We start from the raw sequence: 25,245 nt of genomic DNA on the forward strand, positions 1-25,245 counted from the left end.
TAAATGAATTCATCATGCCTGAAAGGGAGAGATGCAGAATTCATGGGGGACTCAGTGTGATGACCCCCATCATGGCTTCATAAAAATGGTACTAATTGGTCTGCTAGTAAAGTTTAAAAGCAAGGAGCCCAAGCAACATCTACTGTTGATGAGCTGAATCTGTGTTTGCCAGAGGTTTTCTAGTTAATCCTCAGAACAAAGAAGGTAGCTTTGTTATTAAAAATTTTCCTGTATCATTACTGAAAAGGCAGCCAGAATTAGTGGTAACTGGTACTTTATTTCCAAGGCGAGCTGTGCCGAACAGCTGATACTGAGCAGGAGGGAATTGTTCAAACATCTGTCTTTGTGGCAGAATTGGAAACTTCTGAGATGATTCCCCATAACTGCAGATATAAAGAAGAATTAACAGGCTGATTTTAGGGAAAATGTGATTAAAAACCAGCCAAACAAACAAAACAAAACATCAAAAAACGTTTGAATTCTTAGACCGTGCAAGATTTTTCATTAGAAAACAGAACATATACTCTCAGGCATTTCTTTGTAATTTCATTCCATCTGTTAGACATGTAAGTATTAAGACTGCTACTCTCTTTTTTTTCCGTAAAAAGGAATAAAAATTGATGTGTTTCCCTTCTTTTCATTAAAGGAAGGAAGTGAGAAGTGAATATAGACTAAAGATATATTCATGGCAGTTTGCTGTCATTTCACACAATTCCAGAAGTGTATGTAAAATGGAAAGTACAGGCCAATAAAAGTAATTTTCTGAGTCCTATTAGCTGCCAAATGGAATCACAATATACAGTTAGCTGGAAATCTGCAAGATTTCACACCTAATTCTACTGGACTGAAATTTTCATTTGCCATCAGAACAAAACCTCTAATTGCAAGCAGAAGCAGCTTATTACATCTTTTATGTGACTCTGACTCACACATTGACCAAACTGTAAGGAAATCATTTTCCTTTGCATAGAGATGATGATCCCACTTGGATATTCTGTACCTAAGAATTCTTCACAATTTACTAATAAGAAACAGAAAATGAGAGGAAATTATCTTCATCTGTTTCTCTCACCCGTAAAGCCCAAAATAGACAACGTGTTAGAGCAATTGCATACTCCTGCACCTTCTCCAGTTAATTCCTCTTGCACAGTCCTCAACTAGCAAGATGTTAAAGAAAAGAAATGTGTGGGGAGAGGAACTTTTATATCTCAGGTATCAGTGAAAGGATTGTAGTAAATGCAGGAGGAAAACAGAATAAGAGTAGAGTTCGGAGTTAGAAGGGTAAAGGGAAAAATGGGGGAAAGGGCGTCTACTGAGACTCCTCTCTCCAGACATTCATGATCAAAGCCCACCACTGCCATTAGGCAATCAATCTGCAGTTGCATACATAAAACTTTGGCAGTGTATAGTCTCCACTGCTTTCAACAGAGGCTTTAGACATCTGAAACTGGGCACTCTCCCAAAATTTAGATCCAGTTGCACTGTACGTTCCAGAGAAGGCAGCATCAAATCAGAGGCCCTCTTTTACCATGTTATTTTCAAGCTGAAGTGCATAAAAAGTTATGCTCCAACCTCTCTATTTAACCTCTTGTCTTGGCTATGTTTGTGTCCTCCAACTTCATAAAATCGCACACACTGGTAGTAGGCAATTGCTGGCTAAATTCATTGTTGTTTTAGGAGAGAATACTGATAATATGTGCCTTTCTTTCCTGACTAATTCTTTCTGGGATCATTCATTTGCCTACTACTTCTTAATTTTGCAAATAGAAATCTACTTTGGCATCACATCTTATAGGTGTAATGCACATGGTTTCTTAAAATAAGTGACTCTGAATCTCCTGATTTGTTTTGCTTTTAAACCTTTCTGTCTTTTGTGGTAGGACATTCTCCTAGACTTCATTCAAAACCAGCACTAGCAGCCAGCCAAAGTTTTAGAAGCTTCCTATTCTTACTCACGCCACAGCCAGAGGTTTCTCATGCAGCTGCATTGGATTTCTTGCAGAAAGATATACTCAAAGGAATTCTGCAGTCACAGTTAAAGTACAGAATGCAGCATCAGTTACTTAATCCTAATCTATTTACCAATACCTCTAGATCCTTCTGCTTCCTTCTGATAAAACACATCTTTAGAAATAACTTAATCTCTGTGTATCTGAAGAATACAGAGGCTGCCCTACATTTACTAGATTTTACAGTTAGAGAGTATTCAATTTCTTAATACTTTATCTATCTAATCTATCTATCTATCTATCTTTCATTGCATTATCACAAAAAAGTGCTGTAACTGTAAATATATGGGACATTTGCTGAAATCTTCCACAAAAATGCTCTGTGAAATGTGCAGGCTTCAGTGAAGTTCTGCAGAAGAGATCCTTCCACAAGAAAAAGTCAGAGACTAAACACCACTTAACAGGATACACACAGAAGTGTGGTGAGATCCAGAGCATGCCCATGAAATCATCTGTTTATTTATGATAAGACACTCACTTCCTCTTGGATAACCTCAGGATTGCTTTTGTTAAACCCTTGGCAGCTTAAAAGTCATCTTGCTTTCCAGCGTCTGAGACTTCTTCCTTTCTATTTTCTTCTCTCTTCCCCATTCAAGGGCCCCCTCTCTTCACTCAGCTCCCACTCTCCCTCTCAACTGACATTCTTTCGGTACTTGTCTGCACAAACAGCACAAGGCCCAGGCTGTGCTTCTGAAAGCCAGGAATAATGCCTTAGTCTTTTGCAGTGATTGATGCACTATCCATGGAGAATGCTGTGCCATGGTCAGAGAGGTTCACAAAGCCATGCACTATTAAGGTACCTGCTGATCTGCTTTTTACTTTCACTGTAACTTAAACATAAAAAATGTGGTGGATATTCCATGACTATATGGTAATTTTTGTTGTTGTTTTGAAGCTGTAGCTCAAGATTTCAAGTCAGATCCAAACAAGGAATCACACACACAGAGATCTATGTTACAAAAAGGTCTATATTTAATATTTAAAACAACTAAAACTGGAATAAAATATTTTGCTTGAACAGATCTACAAGGCAAGCCTTTAGTTCAGGCAGTGCTGCCTAGTCTAATCAAACACACAAATAGCCTTACTTTGATTAGTATATCTAGGGAGCTCCAAGTAGCTCACATTTCCTTTCCTAAACTTTGGCTGACATTACACAAGTACCTTCTGTGTGTATCCAAAGACTGGAATACAACCCAAGATGTTAATACTCGCCCAACTTGGGTGAGCAGAGACATTGAGCTTTACCTTATGCCTGAGCCTGCACCTGAGGCATGCAGATATCTATTACAAGTCAAGTTCTAAAGGGTTAAGAGATATCAGTTTTACTGTGATCTTAATAGCTGAGTAACTGAGTTCTATCCTTTAACATTAAAGGGGATGTTCCCATTTCCATCAAGTCAACAGCAGAATTCTCATTAACTTCAGAATTAAATATATAGTCACTGAGCATCTGTCAGGGGACACAAATATAGTAGAAATTAAAGAGTTTTAAATACCTATACTGAAAACCTTGATCCAAACATACTGAGATGCTGGAGTTCAGAAAAAGCTTTATTGATAACTCCTTAAGGAATTAACCCGCTGCTTTTTTTCTAGTTATGACCTTGTGTATGGAAAGCTTAACCCTTAGGGCATTGACATTTTACCAAATCACCAAACAAACAGTCAGAGTACAGCTGGATTTCAGTCAGAAAGTCTGCTGGGCAAGCTGGAGTTTTGAAGGTAATAAGGTAATTGCAATATTAATTTATATAGATAATTAAACAATTTTGTTAATTTATAGTTGCTAATTGTATGGTATGTGCTACTTTTCTGTATGTCTGAGTATCATTAGTAAAACCTGACATGACTCTGTAAAGCTCACAAAGGTTTTCCAAGTTTCAACAAAATGTTGCCATCTACTGTTAGTATAATAATAATAATGAAAATGCTAAATAAAACTTAAATGGGTGAAACAAGTACTGTAATTGTGGAAGAACTTTGTGGTTATTTGTGTCCTATTTTGCTGATGCACAAGGGACTTTTCTTTGAATGCACAGGCAATAATGTGTTCGTAAATCCTTCTGTATGTCAGAAGGAGAATAGAGTTCATTGTTTGCAAGATCTCATTATTATTACTTTTCAGCTCTAAAAATGTTGTAATAGTTTCCAGAACTAGCATTTATGGTATTCAGTATGTTGAATGCTTTTTTTTTTTTTTTGACCAAGCACTCAGAGAAGTGATAGTCTCTTGCATAGCAGATTGCTAAATTTTTTACTTCTGTTAAAAATTAAAAGTGCACACATACATGCATGCACACCCTTTTACCAAAAGATGCATAAGGGATACATCATGGTCAGCAGGGTTGTCTTAACTAAGGACATAAAGACCTATCTGTTTCAGACTGTTTCTGAGCTGACAATAGCAAAACTACAGTCAGTCTTTTACATTATACAGAGCTGACACAGTTAAAAATTGGTTATAAGTCTCAAAGAGGAAATTATCTCTGAAGTACCAAAAGTGAAGGCAATGTGCTTTTTCCCATATATGATGCTGGAGCAGGACGCGATTTCAAAAAATTGTGCAATCTCTGAATTCCTGCTCTGTGGACCTCAGCTGGCATACTTATTTTCTCATGTCTTATATTTGCTCATTAAAAAGAACCCACTGAATTTTCTACATCAGATTTCGATGGAATACTAAAATCTATTCCTCTCACAAAGCCTAACATGTTTCAAACAAAACTTCCCTTAACTTCAAAAAACCTCTGCTTATGTGTTCTTTTATTACAGTCTGAAAGAAACAACCTCAGCTGCCTGTCACAGGTATGAGCTGTGAAAAGGTCAGAGGCTGTCCATACTATCTAGAACAGGAGGCTGTCCATACTATCTAGAACAGAAAGAATGTAAATACAGAAAGAGCAAAACCCATGGCTAGTGTCACGCCGTGCCACCTGCACTTGAAGCTGTGAATTTAAAGTGATTTTTCAGTAATGCTGAGGGGGCTTAGTGTTGTTTCTGATGGAGCATTGATGCAGAATGGGTCTTGATCAGCTGCATAACACAGACATGAAATGGAGGGAATATTAGTCATGTTTATTGTTTGAAAGTATGCTTATTTGAGGTACAGGCAAGTGAACTTCTGTGATGTGAGCTCTGATCTAGCAGACAAGTGCAGTTGTGTGAAGCACAGTCTGGAATGGACTATGCTGAGAAACAGAGCAGTAGCCCAGGCCCCTGGAACTCTGTGCTGAATAGCTTTTTTCACTGTTGTGTGTCAGCCAAAAACAGTTTTAGAAGTAGCATACAGATCTCTTTGCTAAGAGGGTATACAAAACAAGCCAAAGTGACAAGAGCTTTTTGAGAAACAAAAAAGGATGGATTTAGGAAAGCCCTTACTCACCAGGAGTTGATGTGATCAAGGGACAGGAAGAATAGCAATAAGGGATTCTATGGAAAAGTCTAAGACTCCCAGTAACATCTTTGCCTTGATTTTTTACTGGTTATCTTTAGGTCTCCTAGGTCCCTGAGCCTATTATCAAGGCCTTGGAAAATGAAACATGACCCAGGGTAAGGGAGGGTGGAGTTAAGACTGCTTAAGCAGGATGGATGCAGCAGCCCCATGGGACCAGATGGAATGACCCTCAGGATGTTGTGGGAGCTGCCTGTAGCCCCTATGACACACTCTACAATCTTCAGATTATCATGGTCTTTCATAGAGAGGTTTCTTACAATTTGAGAAAGGTAAATATATATATAGCCTTGTTCAAAAGTGTCGAGGAGGTGGATCTAGGGAATCAGGCTGGCCAGCCTCACCTTAGGTCCATGGTAAGGTTGTGAAGTGAGTCCTCTGGGAAGCCATGTCAAGATGACGGAAGGAGAATAAAGTGATTGGGAGTATGGACAATGTCCTTAGCAAGAACAAATCACTCCAGGCCAGCTGGATTGTCTTCTGTAACATCCCATGTAGACAAGAGATAAGAAGTGGATAGAGTTCATTGTTTGCAAGTTCTCATTATTATTACTTGGAAGGCTTCAGTGAGGCCAAGCAATCTCCTAGAGTATATTCACAGATCGGTTGGTGAGATGCAGATACTACAGACAAACTACACAGCAGGTAGAAAAGTTTCTGGATGGCCAGCTCATAAAGTAATGATCAGCATTATGAAATCTGCTTCCAGGTACTTGTGACATTGCGCAGGAATCAGTCAGCGACTAGGAAGTGCTGCTTGCAGATTTTGTAATTATGAATCTTTTGCTTCTAAATAAAAAGCAAAATTTTCTAACTTTCAGACTCTTAAAAAAACTGAATCAAAGTATTTGCTGTGATTTTTTACTTTTTTGGCCATCCTAAGATGCTTTTCCTTTCTTTGATACTGATTTATGTCCTAGATTTGCCAGTCTGTAATTGTCAATCTGTTGAGACAAGACTGGTCATACCAAACCATTGCTAGACATAATAAAGAAAGCATCTTAATATATATAAGAATAAATGCCTATTGCCAATAGTTTTTCACTTTGCCATCCTTTACTGTGGCTGTCCTAACACCAAGCTCTTCTGGGAGGTGTCCTGCATTAGCTCAAGTGCCTTTTCAGTGGTGGCAGTAAAAATTACTTTCGAAATAAAAAAACTCAGTTAACTGTGATTTACCTAGTGCTGCTGATAGGTTGGCTGGTGGACACAACAACAACAAAAAATCCAGAAGAAGATATGGCAGTGTTTTAGGACTTTCCCCATCTAGTGCTATCAGTGAAAACTTTTCATTAAAAACCCACAGTGTAAGCATCCGGCTTCAGCATATCCATAATGTTGCTCTTCTGTGACATCAAAAGGCATGCCCGGTTCATAGATGAGTTGTGTCTTTTACCTGCATGAGCAAATACTCATGGTGATATTTTTCCCATGGTCAGAGCAGAGATAGGGCATGAAAAATGAAGCCATGGCCAAAACAGTCTAGTGTGCAAGTCTAGTGTCTTCTCTGTGCAAGAGAAGACTCAGTGGGAATCTTATCAGTGTATATGAATACCTTTAGAGGAGCATGTGAAGAAAATTCAGTGAGGCTCTTTCCTGTGGCATCCAGTGACAAGACAAGAAGCAATAAGTGCAAATGGAAACAGAGGCGGTTCCATTTGAACGTCTGAAAACACCTTTCCACTGTGAGGATGACCAAGCACTGGCACAGGTTGCCCAGCAGGATGATGGAGTCTCCCTCTGTGGAGATAGTCAAAAACCAACTGGACACTGTCCTGGACAGTGTCTAGGTATCTCTGCTTAAGCAGGAGGCTGGACCAGATGACCTCCAGAGATCCCTTCCAAGCTCAACCATTCTGTGATTCTGAGCAGCTTTTTACTATAGGAAATGGTGACATAATCGGCTAATCCCATCTTGTTTAAGAATAGCACTTTCCTACTTTTCCAGTAGTTAGGAGTGTTTTGGTTAGACAGGAAGTGGAAAGTAACATGTAAATGACAATATGTAGCTGTGCTTAAGCACACTATCCCCCTCCAACTATGTAAGCGAGCAAAGGGTTCCTGCAGTTATCTGAAAAGACATCTTTGTCCCTTCTTCACTTTCAGTTTTGTTCTTTCTTCAGTATATGCATATTGCAGGTCAAAATTTAAATCACATTAATAAAATCCAAAAAGCTCTAGTTATGTAACAATCAGTTATTAGATTGCTACAAAAATCATGGAAGAGGAGTTAAATGCAGTAGGATTTATGAAAACCTATTCCCAGAGGATATAACACTAGATGTGCAAAATAATAAAATTTAATATGAAACATGCTGTCTGTTTTGGAGAAAAGCTAATCTTTCCAAGAGAACTTTCTAGGCTTAATTGGTCACAGTTTCTGCTAAGAACAGAATGTTACTATCAACTATGAAACTTTGCAATTTGGACCAGAAACATTTCACACTTCTTCTCAGTTCATTCACATGAGTTAGCATATGCTGAGTCCGGGGACAACAATGGTCCAGTGGACAAACCTCCTTTAAAATGGGCACATTTTGTGATAACTGGGGTTTTTTTTGTAGCAAACTTTGAAAAATAAGGGCTTCTTTGCAGATTGTATGAATTGCAGTGTCATTGAAAGCAATTGTTCTGATTTTCATGTCTTTTTCTTTTTTTATTTCTTTAAGCAACTATTGGAGACTGAGAACTCTGTAATCGTTATAACCAAATAAAATATAACCTAATCATATTTATAACTATATTATTATAATTAATAAGATTATACAATAAAATTATGATTATATGATCATAGAATCATGTAATGATCTGGATATGAAGGGACCTAAAAGATCATCTAGTTATAACCCCCCTGCCATGGTCAGGGACACCCACTAGACCAAGTTGCTCCAAGCACCATCAAACCTGGCCTTGAATAGTTCCAGGAATGGGGCTCCCAGAACTACTCTAGACAAACTGTTCCTGCGTCTCACTACCCTCACAGTAAAGAATGTTTCCCTAATATCATATTTAACAATATTTTAGTATAAACCCACTAAATCTATAGTCTCACTTTTCACGAAGAATAAGAAAATTTGTTTTCCTGAAATGAATGGCAAAGCCCCAATCACTGTGCAGCCCTCATCCACAGGACCTAGACAGATTCACATTCTTTGCAGATCCAGCAGAGGGAGCTTGTTTTACCCAGAAAGAAAATGCTCAATTAAAATAACAAGTTGTTTAAATTTTGGGGAAAGAAAACATTGCCTAACCACATTAAAAAAGTAAAAATTATATAAAACAAGTTAATAAGTCTTAACAGACAAATCATTTGGAATGGTTTCATGCACAATTGCATAATCTAGTAATACAACAAAAAAACCCCAAACCAAACCAAAAAAACCAAAACAAAAACCAACCAACAAACCCCACAACCTGTGTTTGACTGTAATAATGTTTTCATTGTGTTACATGCTTAGTCAAAGTGAAGTCTAAAATCAGGATCAAGTCTGTCATTTCAATCATCGTAAAAATGTATATCATGAGAGGCATGGCAGCTACCTCTTTCTGCTTAAAATGATTATTTGTATAGGGCAAGAGCATCTAAATAAAACTATAAAATTGTATTGGTTAATACATAGGAAGGCTTTAAATACCTACAACCTATTATCATGGCTCAGAGTATTGTTAGGCATTTGAGTTTGTGTCACATTTAGGAGATCATTATATGTGCTGCTGTTAAAATTATACACTTGTTGAGATTTACCTTCTTTCGTTTGTTTCATCTAAGATTTGAAAAACATCTTTCTATCAGCCATGATAATTTGTTTTGTTGGCTTGATTTTACAGATATTAAAAATAATATTGTCTGGATTTCACACATATGAAAAATAAGGGTTTATTGTTAGATGTCTTGCTGAGCACTGGGCAAGAACAGAAAAGACAAATCTGGACTCTGTTTGGTTTGCTTTCCCCATAAAGTACCACAGTAACGAGTGCAGTGTAGGCTCAGGACACTGATAGCATGCTGCAAAATGAGGGAAGATAAGGTCATGTTTGATAAACATTTCTTAGTATTGGTTATTACAGAAGAAGTGATTAATTTTCTCGGGCTTACATTAACTTTTTCAGGTTATATCCATTTAAGACAACTGATATAATTATTTTTTGGTAATTGCTTGATTGCATAAATATCAGGATACTATAACTGTAATTGCTACTAATGCATCCTAAACAGAGTTATTTAATTATGCTTAGGAATATATCTGATTTTGAAATGACACTGACATATCATTTATATTATTAATATCTCATACCATAGACAATGTACTATCTCTTCTGAGAAACAGAGATTTGCTAACATTAAGAAATTACATTCTCACAGTGCCTTTGAGATTCAATTTACAGGTGTGTTCTAGTTTCAGCCAGGACCCAGAGGTTTATTCCATACCACCTTACACCATTGCCAGGGGAGGGGGCAAGGTACTCACTGAGAAGGGTGAAAATTACTGTGGCATTTTCTCCATTGTTCTTTGTCTCTAGGTCTATAGTGAGCATTTTGCATTTGGATCACCCTCTTTTCCACTCTTCTGTTGTTAATATTGTTGCTGTTATTATTTGTTTTCTCATCTCATTGCTGTTTAAAGTAAATTGCTCTTAGCTCTTGATCTTCACGTTTTGTACCTCCAAATCTCAATTCCATCCTGCTGGAGTAACAAGGGGAAGGGTAATGGGGGACTGAATGAGCAGCACCTGATTTGGGAAAGTCTTGGTGGGGCACTGAGTGGGGAAGTACCATTCCTAAACCACGATAAGGACCTGCTTAGAGGATGACCACAAGCCTGGTTATGCCAGTGGTTATTGACCTGGTTATACTCTGGTGAATGTAGTGGTGATTCACAGAGGAGAGATGGCAGCAGGAAACCCAGCTCAATTACAAAAAGAAGAGGATGTGAAACTGCAATCACCTTACAGCCCCAAACTTCATAAAATCTTTTTCCTCATCACATGTTTAAGATAATTTTGATGTACATCAAAAAGGGAAAGATAGGAACATGGTGAGAATGGTGTGACAAACAGCACTACTGCTTACAGAGAAAACCTGGTGTCACTTTCCTTTTGGCACCACATCCAACTATTTTCTTTTTTATTTTTTTAAATCATTTATTAAAAGCAAATTTTCAATGAAAAAAATCAGATCATATCAATGAAAATCAGAATTTTCCAAATATTGAAAATGTAGACACAATTGGTTAAATCACTGTGAAATAATAATGCTCTCTTTTTAGGATCACATTAATAACACTGAACAGATTTTAATAGTTTTTAATTCAGTTATGAGATTCAGTTTATAATCAAGTTCCTAGTCTCATTTGTAACCTGGTAATATTTTAGCATTTTGTTATTTCACGGACATAAATTGACTGAGTTTTTCTAAAAATAGGTATTTAAAAACGTTCAAACATCTCTCAAACTATTCAAATGCAGAGCAAGAGGTCATGAACTAGATTTCTGAAGGAAGTCAGAAGCTTGACATTATAGTGCCTGTTCCTTATGAGCTCTTGCTAGCTAAATCTTAATTACCAGACAAATTAAACCTCATAGTTTTTATACTCTGAGGCTTTGGAGAATAACAAAACATCATGAATATGAGATCTTAGCACTTTTAGTTGCATGTAGACTCTTAAATATATAATTAAGGATTTTAAAAACAATATATGTGTGGGGTTTTCTAGAAATTTCATGGCTTATTCAATTGTTTTCATTCAGCAGATAAAATAAAAGACTACATCATGAAGTGTAATGTCTTTCTAACTTTGGGACTGAAAACATTACAAAGTTCTGCTACCTCCAGAGTCCCAAATACATCTGTTAGAAGTGGCTCTCATTCTGTCATCCCCTGAGCAGATATTCCTTACTCCAAATAGCATGTTGAAGAAGTAATTTGCACTAAAAAAAATCTGACCATAATAATATGAACGCCCTTGTTTTAATGCTAACTAACCCAATAATTTTTAAAGTGGTCTTGTTTTGTTACCAAGAATAGAAAATGCATCTATGTAGGTTTTATAGTGCAGGTTGTTGAGCTGGTTACTTAGGAAGCTTTCACCACACTACACGCAATGTATGAGGGTGCCAATTGAATTAACAATAGCTATCTCCAGAAAGATAAAATGATACATTAAATAAAAGAAAACAAAAATTACAGTAGCTTTTAATTTCAATCCTAAAAGTCCCCCAGAAGCAGGAAAAGTGCTAGCATGTTTGTGGTCAACATCTGACAGTTGCCAACGGGATATCTACAGGGAAATTAATTGCATTCTCATGGACACCCTGCTATGTGGGTGTTATGTCATTGACCATTTGACTAGCCTGATGCTTTAGATGGTGTCATCAGCATCATACAGAATGAACTTGTGATATATTTATAATATACTCCACTGAAAACAGATGAAAGACTTTTTGACAAATAGCCAAATAACAGCTAGAATAGTCCTGTCTGGTTTATGTACAGGGATTTGAACGTGGGATGTTCTGAGCAATGTTCTGGTGGTATTAAGGTTACCTTTCTTTGAAAGATATGTTTGTAATGAGTAAGGAGTGGTAATATATCCCTAAAAAGGCTCAGAGAAGAAACCTGAAAGCATCTGTACAGAAGGTGAAGCACCATTTCAAGAAAAATTATACAAAGACTTTAACAATTTGCACAAAAGTTCACATAATTTATCTGCCTATGAACCATCTTGTCTTTTACTAATCTCTTATTACTTGTGTTGTGTCATAATTGTACACTGGAAATAATGATCTACCAGCAGCAGCTGCAAGATAGAAGGATTCTGTGTGAATCACCAGTTCTTCAGGAAGTGGTAGTTTTGATTGGGTTTTTTTTGGGGTTTTTTGTGGTTTTTTTGTTTGGTGTTTTTTTGTTTTGTTTTGTTTTTGTTTTGTTTTTGGTTTGGTTTGGGGTTTTTTTGTTTTTGTTTTGGTTTTTGGGTTTTTTTGTTGTTTTCTTTGGGTTTTGGGGTTTTTTTGGTTTGGTTTTTTTTTGGTTGGTTGGTTTTGTTTGGGTTTTTTTGTGTGTGGGTTTTGTTGGGTTTTTTTGGTTTTTTTTTTTTTGGTTGTGGGTTTTGGGTTTGTTTTTTTTTTCTGAAACAGTAATGAGTGCAGTCTGAGCAGGAAAATTTGTACACTTGTTCCAGCCAAAGGTATCATGAGCTGGTGATAGTAGGCACATGTGGCTGCCATCATATATCTCTACCCTCAGGACTACAGAGCAAGGCTCCCTGGCAGAGGTTGGTATTGCTTCTGATCCATGCACTTCCAATGTTTGCTGGGAATGGAAATATATTGCTAGAAGGATTATACAATGCTGCTAATGACTATTAATGTATTAGAGGAATTAAGCAACTAGCCATTAGAATGAAGATTTCAAGAAACCAGCAAAGTGTTTTGAACTGAAGAAGCATAGGACTTGAAATACACACAATATAAAAAGAAAGTATTCATGTTTGCTGTTGATGCTAAGGGGGACAATGCTGCCTAGACCCAGGTAAAATTACAAGATATTTGGCTGTAGAATTGCAAAATAAAGGTCATTTCATGCTTTGTTATGTAAGTGTGTTGATGGAAATCTTCATATTGGAACATGTTAGATAAACCTGTTTATTTCCAAGAAGAAAACCTCAACCTTATTAAAAAATGTTCTAGATTTCATATGCACCTTGTTTTATGAAATCCGAGCTTCTGAGAGTCTAATTAACTTTCAAATAATTTTCCCTTTTATAAGCAATCTCTTAATTAAAAAATTGGTTTTGAAATCCTTTTCCTATTTTGAAGGACACCCAGGTACCATCCATGATCAGATTCAGTTTGGTTATAGGATTGAAATGGTCTGATGAGTATTCCCCTTGTAACAGCTGGTCTGAAAATTTTGACAGCCCTCTGCATAAGAGAAGTGTATAAACATTTCCTTTGTGTTTTTGCCTCATGGTTATCCTTCACAAGAACAAGCTGTAAGTGTGGTTTCTGTAAAATTTCTCTCACTACTGCCATAGTTATCATAGAATCATAAAGTATCTGAGTTGGAAAGGACCTTAAAGTCTTCTTGTTCCAACCCTCCTGCCATGGGCCTTCCACAGGTGGCTCCAAGTGCTATCCAACCTGGCCTTCAGCATTTGAATGAGGCTTCCCTAATTGCACTGGGCAACCGGTTCCAGTGCTTACATGCTTTTGTAAGTAGTCTCTGTCCATCTTTTTTGTAGGCTCCTTTCAGGTACTGGAATACCACAATTAGGTCTCTATGAAGCCTTTCCTTTTTTCTGGCTGAACAAACCCAACTGTCTCAGCTTTTCCTCATAGGAGAGGTGCTGTCATGGAAAAGCTTCTTCTGAATAGATTCAGTACAGTACTGTCTGAACAGACAAGAAATCTACTTGGTTCCTCCTCACTCTAACACCCCACAGTCAGAATTTTGCAAGTGGGTCTTTAATGTTTGTTTAAAATGGTGGCCTTAGTTGCTATATGTGTTTATATCAAGGGAGGATTTCAAACCAGAAGCCTCCTAACAATAGTCTGTTCCAGTCTGACATGCTCATCACAGAGAGTTATCACCTCTGAACTGCTTTAGAGCTGGAACAACCTTCAAAAATAATAAAAATAAAATGAATACTGGTCATGAATTAAGACAGGTTTTGGCATATGTGTGCCAGACAGACTGAAACAGCTGGATGTGGTTGGTTTTAACTTTCAGTATCTACCCTTATTCTCCTCTGGCTTCTTTTCAGCATTATGTGAGTCATGTTTCTGCACCTCAACTCCAACTCAACAGAGTCATAGGATGTTTTACGGATTTCCTCAGGATCACATAGTTTAATTTGCCAGACAGGTTTACTTAAAGGTAAGTTTATTATCCACTGTCTTGTTTAGACACTATAACATTCATATCTCATTAAAAACATTCACTATCTTTTACATTAAGCCAGTACTAACTTAAGATGAGAAATTAATTTAAAAAGTGATTTTAATCTGTGAGATGTTTATCATCAAACTCAGGTTATGATAAAGGATTTAAAAAAAATATTGGAAAATACACTGATACACTTCAAACCCAAATATTTTTTTCTGTCTAATATTACATTGAATGCATACTCTAAGCATTCTGCAGTCTGCATTGAATTCTTATATAATCTTCTACACATAACAACTCAGACAACTAAAAAGTAAGTATAATAAGAGGCTCAATTACTACATTTTGAATAGTTGCAGAGATAATTCTGTGTTACAAGCTTTTACTTTAACAAATAACTCTTCAGACTAATTTAGTGCTGCCTTGTATTGGGGTGGTTGCAATGAAATTTAGTTTATCAAAGAATTTACTTTGCAATGCACACCACTTAGGGAGGCCTACTTATTTTTCTCAGGACAGTGCACAAGCCTTAGCAGCTGAGTTAGCTCTTCTGCATCCTTAGCAGAGCCCAGGAAGAAGCCTCTTGCTCTGGGGCCATTTTTTCTGGAAGTTATGTTACTATTTAAGTGTGCAATAATGTATAGTGTGTATCCATGGGCTACTTTATATTGATATAATGCAAACAGAACAGAAGTTCAATCCAGTGAAAATTTAAGTCATGATACACAAGGAAAGACAGGCAGTAAGGTAAGTGAAAATGGATTACTGGGTGAGAAGATTTTACTTGCAGCAGCAGCAGGATCTGAACTCTAGCAGTAACATTTCCTGCAATATTGAGAATGGTACTACAAATGACTCTACAGATGCCTTGGGGCAGAGCTCTGCTTTACCACTGTGAGTTAGAGTGCTTATGCACCTGAGCAGTCTGGCTATCCCCTAGTAGCTACACACTGAACACGCAAAAAGATGACATGACTTTAGTTCAGCTCTGCTTGCCTCTGAGTTTTGTGTTATCCTAGAATCCTCTTTTCAATAATGTTGCTGTTGCCTGCCCTGACATAAAGCAACCTTGCAACCCTATGAGCACAGCTAAGTTTCTTCTGCTTCTGCTACCAAGTTAGGCCCAGCCACTGGTTCTTGGATTATTTTTAAATGGAAACACTGAAAACACAATGTGGCAGGATTATTTCAACAAGACATTCTGGTGTTCAGTGCCATTAGCCCAAGATTCTGAATTTCCAAATCAATCAAGGTCTTATCTAAATTTCAGCAACCACAACCAACTAAAGAAACATATTGTAAAACCAAGGAATCCCCAGAGCCACATGCTTTGTATTCAGACATGCTGACACAGTTTAATGTGACAGGTTTTTCCTCTGATGCCAATAGCAACTAGTCATGTTTAACAGTTACAAATGCACAAGATGAGTCAAAGGCAGAAGCTTTGATTCATACCTACTAATGTCACAAGCATGCTTTTTAGTTTAAAATGTTATAAAAACCACTCCTGTTCTTGAATGACACACAATACCACACAATTCATAGATTTGCATTGGGTTTTCTGACAATAATATGGTTTATTTTCAAGAAAAGGGAAGTGTGGAGCATGGAAGCAACAGAGAGAGATTACTGGGCTGAAAGCAGACCTTAAATATGAAGTGGATAGGAATTTTATCTACATTAGACCGTGCACAAGTATTACAGATGCTAAAGTCTCTCATTTAACAGAGTCTTACTAAGAATTGTAATTAAAGCTATGCATCCATGTTTAGGTGGAGAAATGTGGCCTTGTACCACATTGATAAACAATTTAGACTTTTGGAGCAAATCCAGAACTTCAAATACTGAGACAGAATAAAATCCAATAAATGAAATTAATTTGCAGCACAATTTTAAATATTCCTATTATCATTCTAGCACACGCAACGAGATATGTGGTGTATGTTGTATGTGCACATACAACATTGTGTGAAGATATTAAAAAAAAAGAAAAAAGAAAAAATAAAAGTAAAAAAGAAAAAAGAAAAACATAATGTAGTCTGAATACAGTAGTAAACTGACATATTTTTATTTATTTGTGGCTACTAGACAGCCAGAGTCTTTTTTCATAATCACATGGAATTTGACTGAAACAATGTACTCTATATTCATTCACTTTGGCTAAAATAGGAAGCTGAAAAATTCCGGAAAATCTTGCTAATCTATACTTTTGAACATTCATATCCATCACTGGGTACCTCTAACTCCCAGGAAAAATATAGCACTTACATGTGCTGGGCAAGATGCATGTTGTAAAGCCTTTGTCAATTCTGAAAACATAGAAGAAGGTTTTGTACCAAATAAGACACTAAATTTCCAGCCATTGCTTACTTCTTTGGCTCACACAGACTTTGTGGATTTTGACAGGGAAGATTGTCAAGCTTTCAGTATCCCATTCTTGGCACTCATGGACTCCCTCTGCTCAATTGCTTGTGCTGTTAAGTACATAACCACATTACAGAAATATTAAAAAAAAAATTCAAGCACTGCCATTTTATTTTTGGTTAAGAGGTTTGAGTTGCCTTTTTTTTTTTTTTTTTTCCTTTTCCCGAGGATCAGAATCAGGATCAGAGGCCCTCTGGAAATCTCTAGTACCATGGTGACTTGAGCAGGGTCGGCCAAAGCTTGGCTATGGCCCAAGACCATATTGAGTCAGGTTTGAATACCTCAAGGACTCAAGGAGGGAAACTCCACAACCTCACTGGGCAATTGGTATTCAAGTACCCTCACAGTAATAAGTTTTTCTTATCTTTAAAACTAATTTCCTTTATTTTAATTTCTGCCCATCACCTTCTGTCTTATCACTGCATACACTCTGGTTAGCTCCATACATACAGCTCCAGTCATATCACTGCCTGGCTCCAACATCTTTACTCTCCCATCAGATATGGGAGATATATAATATGCACATTGATAAAGTCCTCTTCCAGGCCTGCTCTTCTTGAATGTAAAAAACCCCAGCTCCACTATTTGAGCTGCAAGCCCTTCATCATCTTAGGGATTCTTCAGTGGACTTGCCCCAGTATGTTCACGTCTCTCTTTTACCCGAGAGCCCAGCACTGGACACACCACCTAGATGTGTCTCACCAGTGCTGAGGACAGAGAAGGGTCACCTCTCTTGACCTGTTGTAGTGTTCTGCCTGATGCAGCCAGGGTGGCTTCTTGTCTTCTTTGCCACAAGGGCACACTGCTGGCTCATGGTCAGCTTGGTGTCCATCAGGATTCCCAGACCATTTTCTGCCATGCTGCTTTCCATGACAGAGAGCACTCTCTGTTGGTTAGCTCCCAGCATGTGCAGGTGCATGGGGTTGTTCGTCCCTGGGTGCCAGGTTTGGCATTTTCACTTGTTGAGTTTCCAGGAATCCCTGTCAGCCCATTTCTCCATCCTTATGAGGTCCCTTGTGATGGCAGCACAACCATCCACCAATTCCTTCCACTTTTTTAACTAATTAACAAAATTGGGAAGATACTTGGTATTATCAGTCTTTGCTTGTTATCACTGTCAGACACAGAATTAAAAAGTGAGGCTAAATGGCAGGTATGAGATCTTTAATAAGACAATTATTAGAATAACTCTACTAAGAACACTTGTGTTTTGAAACCTTAACTTCTTTAATGACTCACTGATTTCAACATTTGTTATTTTACTAGACTTGATATTTTTCTGCCATGTCTGTTCAAAACCTGTCACAATGTGCCAGCTTGCTGTGACAGTCCAGTGGCTTGTACTATGTGCTGTGGCTATAGCAACTTTGGTTGAAATCTGACTTACAACTGGAGGGGAACATATGTTTTCATGCATCCTTTTCAATACCTTTTAAAACAATTGTGTAACTTTGAATGTACTTTCACCAGGCTTTCCCCCACTGCTTTCTGAAAACAGAAACAAAATTCACAGACCAAAATTACTGTACTTTTGAAGACAGATATTGGCCGGACAGAAGGCAATGGAAGATTTCATGAACGGACTGCAGCTGCCGAAAGGAGCAGGAATATTTTTCTGCGACATTTGCGCCTGGCTGTGGCTGCTGTTCCCTCGGGGGATGCCGCGGGCGCTGCAGCGGCGGTGCCAGCCCGGGCGGAGGCCGCCGGTGGCGTGTTCTAGCCGGCCCACACTAGATGGCAATGCTTGCGCGGCCTGCAAAGCGGTTCAGAGAAGGCAGCATGGCCCTCTGTAGCCTGCCGTGATGGCGCAGTGGCTGTTTCTCTGCCTGGCAGGAGCCTGGGATGCGGGGCGAGTCCCGGCCGGCGGGAGCGCCGCTGCCCGAGCGCTCCCGGCCGGCAGCCCCGCAGACCCTGCCTCTGCAGAAACCACTGCACAGAAAAAACTGCTCAGAGAAGGAAGTAGCTGCACGAAAGAAAGGCTCATGTGGCTCATTGCTACCTGGCAAGGTGGTTTGCACCCTTTGCGCCATGAGCTTTTTGTCTCGTTTTGTGTGATTTCAAGAAAATCACGCAGATGTTGCTGTACTAATGTTGTCTGGGACAATACTTTGATTTCACACTGTCAATTTTTAAATAAATGTCCTTGCATTCTCCCAGTAAATGTTAATTTACTTCTATGATCTGTCCCCAGGCATTACTCACCACAAAGGAAAATTCCAGATTTTTTCCAGAAAGAGCAGCAAAGGAGGCATTAAATTAAATGCAATTTATTTCTTTACTGTGAGGTCTCATAATATCTTTACTCCAAGAATTATGCGCTTATGAGATGAGTCAACAGCAGCAAACGGAAGACATCATGTCTAGGTATAAATCTGATAAAAGAGAAGAAAGACACTGCTGGAAGTGCAGTGTCCTTTTTGTGGGGTGGGGGGAAGAGGATGATGCAACCGAGAGGATTCTGCCACAAGGTGAAAAAGTGATCTAATAAGATTTTTAATAAGATTTCTAAAAAGAAACATTCATTCCTCCTGCCCATACTGCCTGGCGAGTGTTTCTGTCTATTAAGGTGGGGGTGTTAGGGACTGGTTTTCCAGTGTGGGAATGGTGAGGTAGGGAAGCTGACTGAAAGACAAAAGGGAAGAAATTTCCAAGAGACACTTTCAAGTGCCTACTGTTGACACTTTGTATGCTGACTGAATCACGTGGCAACACAGTTCTAATTTGTTATTAATAGAATATGCTCAAAAATTGATTAACAAACTTAGATTATGTAACCAAATGGAATTTTATCCATAGATAGCTACACATCATGATGACTGAAGTAAAAACTGCTCATTTTGACCAAATTATTAATTCATACTGAAGCACATATCCTGACTACAGGTAAAAAGAAGAAACAGGTTAAAAAAGGAGGAAGAAACAAATACTAATATATGGCAAATGGATTTATTTTTTCAACAGTTGAAGGCAGATTCTCAAAAGTTTTCCTTAATGAAGATAGTGCATGTCTTCTGAGGTCAAACACAATTCCGTCAACCAGACTGAGTATTCACAACTCTTGGCAAAGTTCCTTCAGGTGTTTGTCCAGACCTAAGTAAGGAAGCAAGACGATCTTGAGACTATTATGATGAAAAGGGATTGCTTTTAAAGCAGGGCTTACATAACTCAGAAGACCTGCAGAGAATATTTAATTCCATTAAACCTATCTATCTGAAACAAAATTAGGAACAACTTTATGGTGAAACAAAGCTGGTGAATCAACCACAAATTTCTTTCTAGAAATTATACTTTTGTCTTTCTTGAAGACTTCATGTTTCTTGTATTAGGACTGCTAGAGTTCTTTTACAATTATTTTTCAATCAAGCTCAGCTCTTATACAAAAACAAACAAAAACCAAACCAAACAAAAAAAAAAAAAAAACCCAAACAAACAAAAAAAGAAACAAATGAAAAAAAAAACACAAACCCCCCCCCCCCAAAAACCAAAAAACCCCCACAAACAAACAAACAAAAAACCCCACAAAAATGAAGTCTTTAAAACATGGTTCTAGTGAGAATTTTCTATGATATGCTAGTTCTCTTACTGTTGCTTTAGCAATATTATTCAGACTGCTTTCTCAAGTGCAACAGTAAAATACCAATTCATACTGCATGATTGTTATACAAATGCATAAAAACATTTACCACAGCTATATCATAAAGTTTTCTTCTCTGTGCCATTAAAAAGATCAGTACACCTTTTTGCCTTCAGCTGCATGGTGAATAATAGCAATAGTGCTGATCCCAGAATAAGCACATCCTAGTATGCCAGATTTTCCTCAAGAGTTTAGATACAATTATGGAGAGTAAAGTAAGAGGTTTGCTGCTCATATTAGGGGATAACAACAACAACAAAAAACCCCATTATTTGAGGAGCCTGGAAGCATGAGATCTAAACTTGGAATTCAGGAATCCACAAAAAAAAAAAAAAAAAAAAAAACCTACTAGAAAAATTGAGGGAGTTCTGTTGCTGGCTCCATGCACAGTTCTCAGGTGCAAGAGGCACACATGGTGGTTCGGCAGCACAGAGATGCTGATTGTGTTGACACTACAGACCATGTTATAAAAGAATCTTTTAATTATCACAGTTATCACAAAATATCAAAACTATACTCTCTTAAAGACTTTTAAAGCACTCTGTTTTGAGATCCCTTTGGATTGAGGCTTTTTTGTGGAGAAGAATGAACTCTTTTGGAAGGAGTATCACAAAGTGTCATTCTCCTGAGCTGTATTTGGTGCAGAGAAAACATACACAGAGTTTCTGATAAAAGAGTGGAGGAAAAAGTTGTAAAACATTAAGCATAAGAATTAATTTCATGAAGCTTTGTAAAAGAATTATTTATCAGATGTGTTTGAATTGAAATGAAAGAGCTGATTTTGTTTCTGTGAGATTTTAAATCAAAAGGTCAAAAGGTCACATCTATAAAGATTTTAGAAAAAAAGAAAAATGAGAACTTGGACTTTTAACATGAAAACACATGGAGAAATAACTTTTTAAAAAGTGAAATATAAACCATTGGTTAGATAGTTTTGGAGACATTTGGTGGGTTTGGATTTGTGCTGAGCTTTTGATGAAGAAGTAAAACCAGGCCCTATTCAGGGCCTCTAGTTTGAATTGTAGTACAAAACATTGCAGGACTCAAACCTGAGTCAAAGCTTAACCAAAAGCAGTGCAAGCCAAAAACTTCACAAATTGAACAATAGTCTTCACATGTGTTCTGGTACAACTCTCCAGGGCTGCAACTGCTGAAGCACTAAGAATAAGATGCAGCCCTTGACCAGGACATGTTTTCTTTCAAGAAACACCAAAGACAGATTATGAGAACAGAACTGCCACATCAGATATTGTTTATGTAGTTCTGTTTACACATCAGGCTCAGGAATTTCTCTGTCTGCCAAATTTTTCCCAATTACTAGCCATTCTGCAATAATAGCCTGTAAACTCAGAGCTGAATTTCCAGACGTAAAATCATCCCACCTGTGAAGTGAATTCCTGGCATTCTTTGCTAAAACACAACCAGGTATTTAAGCTTTCAGAAGTTCTTTTTACCATGTATTTCCTTTCAAAGAGTCTACTTGACCACAGCCTTTTGAAAGGATTTCAGAAGGGATCTATATAAAGTTTTAATATGAGTTACACTCCTGTAAAAAGAATGAAAAAAAACAGAATTAATTTGATTTGATGACTGCAGATTTAAAACAGCCACTGCCTTCTATCCTGCTCAACACCCAATATGGATATCAGACAGGATACAACCAACTTTGCTGCACTCTTGAAAAATGAAGAATAACAAAAACCTACAATAACCTCTATTAAAGTTTCAAAAGCTTTTCAAGACTTTCTGTTCAGTGCTGCATTTTCAAAAAGTAGCTGTCTTTCTCTATAACTTAAAAACTCTTGCAGGTTTGGCCCTAATCAACAGCTAATGTTATGATACAATAACAAGAAAGACATTTTCCCAAGAACTTGATGAGTACATCATATTAGTTTTTCGTTTCTGTGTCAAGAAGCAAAGTAGTTGTGCTGGGGATATGAGATAGACACCTCCATGTCCTAAAGATTTTATGTTCTGTGCAGGATGAGCCATGCATGAGAATAATAATGAATTGACATGGGAAAACTGCAAAGGAAGGCATGTACTCTCTTCTCATGCCTTGTTTTGCCTTTGCCTTTGTTCATTTAATATTTGCTTGCAGTTTGCTGCCTAAAGGTAGAGAAGGCTGCCAAAGGGAACTCTTCTCTATGGCCCCCAAATTGTTCTTAGACAATAAAAAAATTCAGAGCTTCAGAAATAGATTTATATAAATCTTTTAATACTTTTAATATATTGTTATTATTATTTAGACCATGGTTTCCAGCTGGGAAAGTGTTATGTGGACTTGTCTGCTAGACACAATGACCTGTATATTCCAGCAACATACAGGTAAGTCTTTGTGCAATTCACCATCCAAAATCACTTCCAGGATTGTCCTGTTATCCTTGGAAACTCTTTTGCACTGAAGTTTTTGTTTTATTTTTCTCTAACAAGAAGGGAAAATTGATAAATATTTTCTCAGGAAGTGGAACACTGGGAGCCATCTGCACTTGCATGTTTATATTCCATAATGAAGCTGGCTTTTAATTTTCATTTTATTATAAGGAGAATAAATAAATGCAGGGGGAAGTGGTAAGAAAGGTCTGATTATCTGCCTACACTATTGTTGGTCTCAGTTTATAATGTGACCATTGAGCTAGCAAAACAAATATTGGTATCGCAAATAAAATAAATTAAACTGAATAACTACTGTTTTCCAGTAAGCCACCATAAAAAAAAAAATATATTTTTTTAAAGGGCACTTGGAATTTGTCTACTATCCTAATGAAATTCTTCAAAATCGTCAATAATTACGATAAGGTAATATTTAGGCACAGATGAACGCTGGATATAGAGAAGTCAGTTATAGACTGAACAGTATAGAGCCATCAGCCTACCTGGGTAGGTTGAGGTCAAGCAGGGGTGAGGTTTGAGTGATTCAGCAGCCTCAGGATGATGAATAAGTAAAGCAAAATATTTGGTGTGGCAATTTTTGAATTCCTTTTTCAGGACTTAATTTACTAGGATTCTTTAAAGATTGTGTGCACCTGTGATGAGTTAATTTGCTATTTCTGGATTTCATAAAATCTAACACAGCAGATGACATTTCCGAAAGACTACAGCAGGGACAGAGTACAAAAGATCATCCTGGTCTCTTTCATGCTAGTGCATATTTCTAAATTGCTTTCTTTTGGGAAATCAGTCACATCTGTCTCATCAATTAGACCAAGAATTCACAAGTTAATTGCTCTGACATGCTCCTAAAAGGCTGAATGATATTTAGACAAGAAATCTAAAGCCAATCAGAGGAATGCTCAAAGATACTTTGAAAAATACAACAGAAAGAGCTTTCATGAGCCTGAGGAAGGTCCTGACATGCCCAGAGTCGTTAGCCTACTACACCACAACTAGGACATCTAAGCCCACAGTCTCTAAAGGTGATGTGCCCCGCCAGGTTTCCAGGCATGTAGGGCTTTGATTTTTCCTGATTCTGGTGCTAAAAAGATTTGTTTCCCTTCCTCACCCAGAAGGATGGTAAAGAATTTTCCTGCTCTTTGGGGAGAGAGAAAGGCTGCTGTAATTCACACTCTGAAGCAGTTGGCCTGCTGCGGGAAGCTTGTATCTATCTGAGGTTTTTGGAGATGTTGTCGATTATAAAAGGGCTGATATCCTGTCAGATGCAGCAGTGAGAGAAAAGCAGTTCTTGCTCTTGAATTTACTACATATCAAATTAAAGGACCAATTACCAGAAACTAGTCAGTAGCTTACTAATTCTTTATCAACTCACAATAATGATATTTAGTTAATGTAGTTATTATTTTGTTTGTTTGTTTATTGCAAAATATCTGTTAGGCACCATAACCAATTTACTAAATCAAAATGGTGATTTTAGAAGTCTTCATACTGAGAATCTGCGCTCATATTATTCAGTGAAACAGGGCAGTGAAATCGTACAGTGTTCCTACTATAAAAACAAAGAGAATCAACAGACAAGTGATGGTTTGTCTTGTCTGTCACCAGCAAAGACCTTCTGCTGGCAGCAGTCCAGGCCTAGGTAAGAAGGATTTCCACATCTACCACTGTCATATTTTCAAGCAATTCAGGCTGATTTTTTTATTAGCAGGAGGAACCAGGAAAGATCAAAACTGAAGCAGCTTCATGACTCAGTCCAGACTAAGTAGCTGTAAGGAATAAAAATTCCAAGGCCACTATGAAACCGCATTTTTCACACTATCCATAAAAATTTAAATTTAAAGAAATCCCAATTGGCACAAGTATTATGCTACCTACTCTTTTAGAAAAACATTCTTGTAAAAGTTACAGAAGTTCTATTTGTTTTCTCACCTTAGTCTTAAACATCACTAATAGATTACTTTTGGTATGCAATCTGTAATTACATCTCTTCAAAAGAGACCTTATCCCCTGCCGTGACTCGGATTTGAACCGAGGTTGCTGCGGCCACAACGCAGAGTACTAACCACTATACGATCACGGCAAGCCATCAGAAAGCTCGAATTCGAAGGGAGATTTTTTTTTTTCCTGGTGCTCTTTGAAATGTCGTATAAATGGTGCCACCTGCAGTTTACAATGAGTGTTAGCAGCAGCTTGGTCTAAACATTCTTATGATTAATCATCTCGAAATTGCTTCCAGACTTATTTTACTTTACTTGCAATCATCCATGTTTATCAGAATTGCCTAAAAAACCGGTTTGGGATTGTTATAGTATATTTCCCCTCTCTCTTAAAAATCTTTTCAGAGATATATTTTCCCATTTTATCAGGCAGAACAGTAAAACAATTTTTAGTTCTTTCAAATGGAAGCTGCAGCAGAAATCAAGCTGCATATACAGAAAGATTATAA

General features: G+C 37.5%; 1 long non-coding RNA gene and 1 other non-coding gene across 2 annotated transcripts; one reads left to right on the top strand and one right to left on the bottom strand.

Annotated features, from left to right (window-relative positions):
- Nucleotides 1–13,617: 13,617 nt before the first annotated feature.
- On the top strand, nucleotides 13,618–18,352 carry LOC135290335 (uncharacterized). Its single transcript, XR_010353085.1, has 3 exons — nucleotides 13,618–13,673; nucleotides 14,226–14,338; nucleotides 18,242–18,352. It is a non-coding gene; the product is annotated as an uncharacterized LOC135290335 (long non-coding RNA).
- Nucleotides 18,353–24,807: 6,455 nt separating this feature from the next.
- TRNAH-GUG (transfer RNA histidin (anticodon GUG)) lies at nucleotides 24,808–24,879 on the bottom strand. Its single transcript has one exon. It is a non-coding gene; the product is annotated as a tRNA-His (tRNA).
- Nucleotides 24,880–25,245: the final 366 nt, after the last annotated feature.

This window comes from Passer domesticus, chromosome Z, assembly GCF_036417665.1.
Source record: "Passer domesticus isolate bPasDom1 chromosome Z, bPasDom1.hap1, whole genome shotgun sequence".
Classification (NCBI taxonomy): Eukaryota; Metazoa; Chordata; class Aves; order Passeriformes; family Passeridae; genus Passer; species Passer domesticus.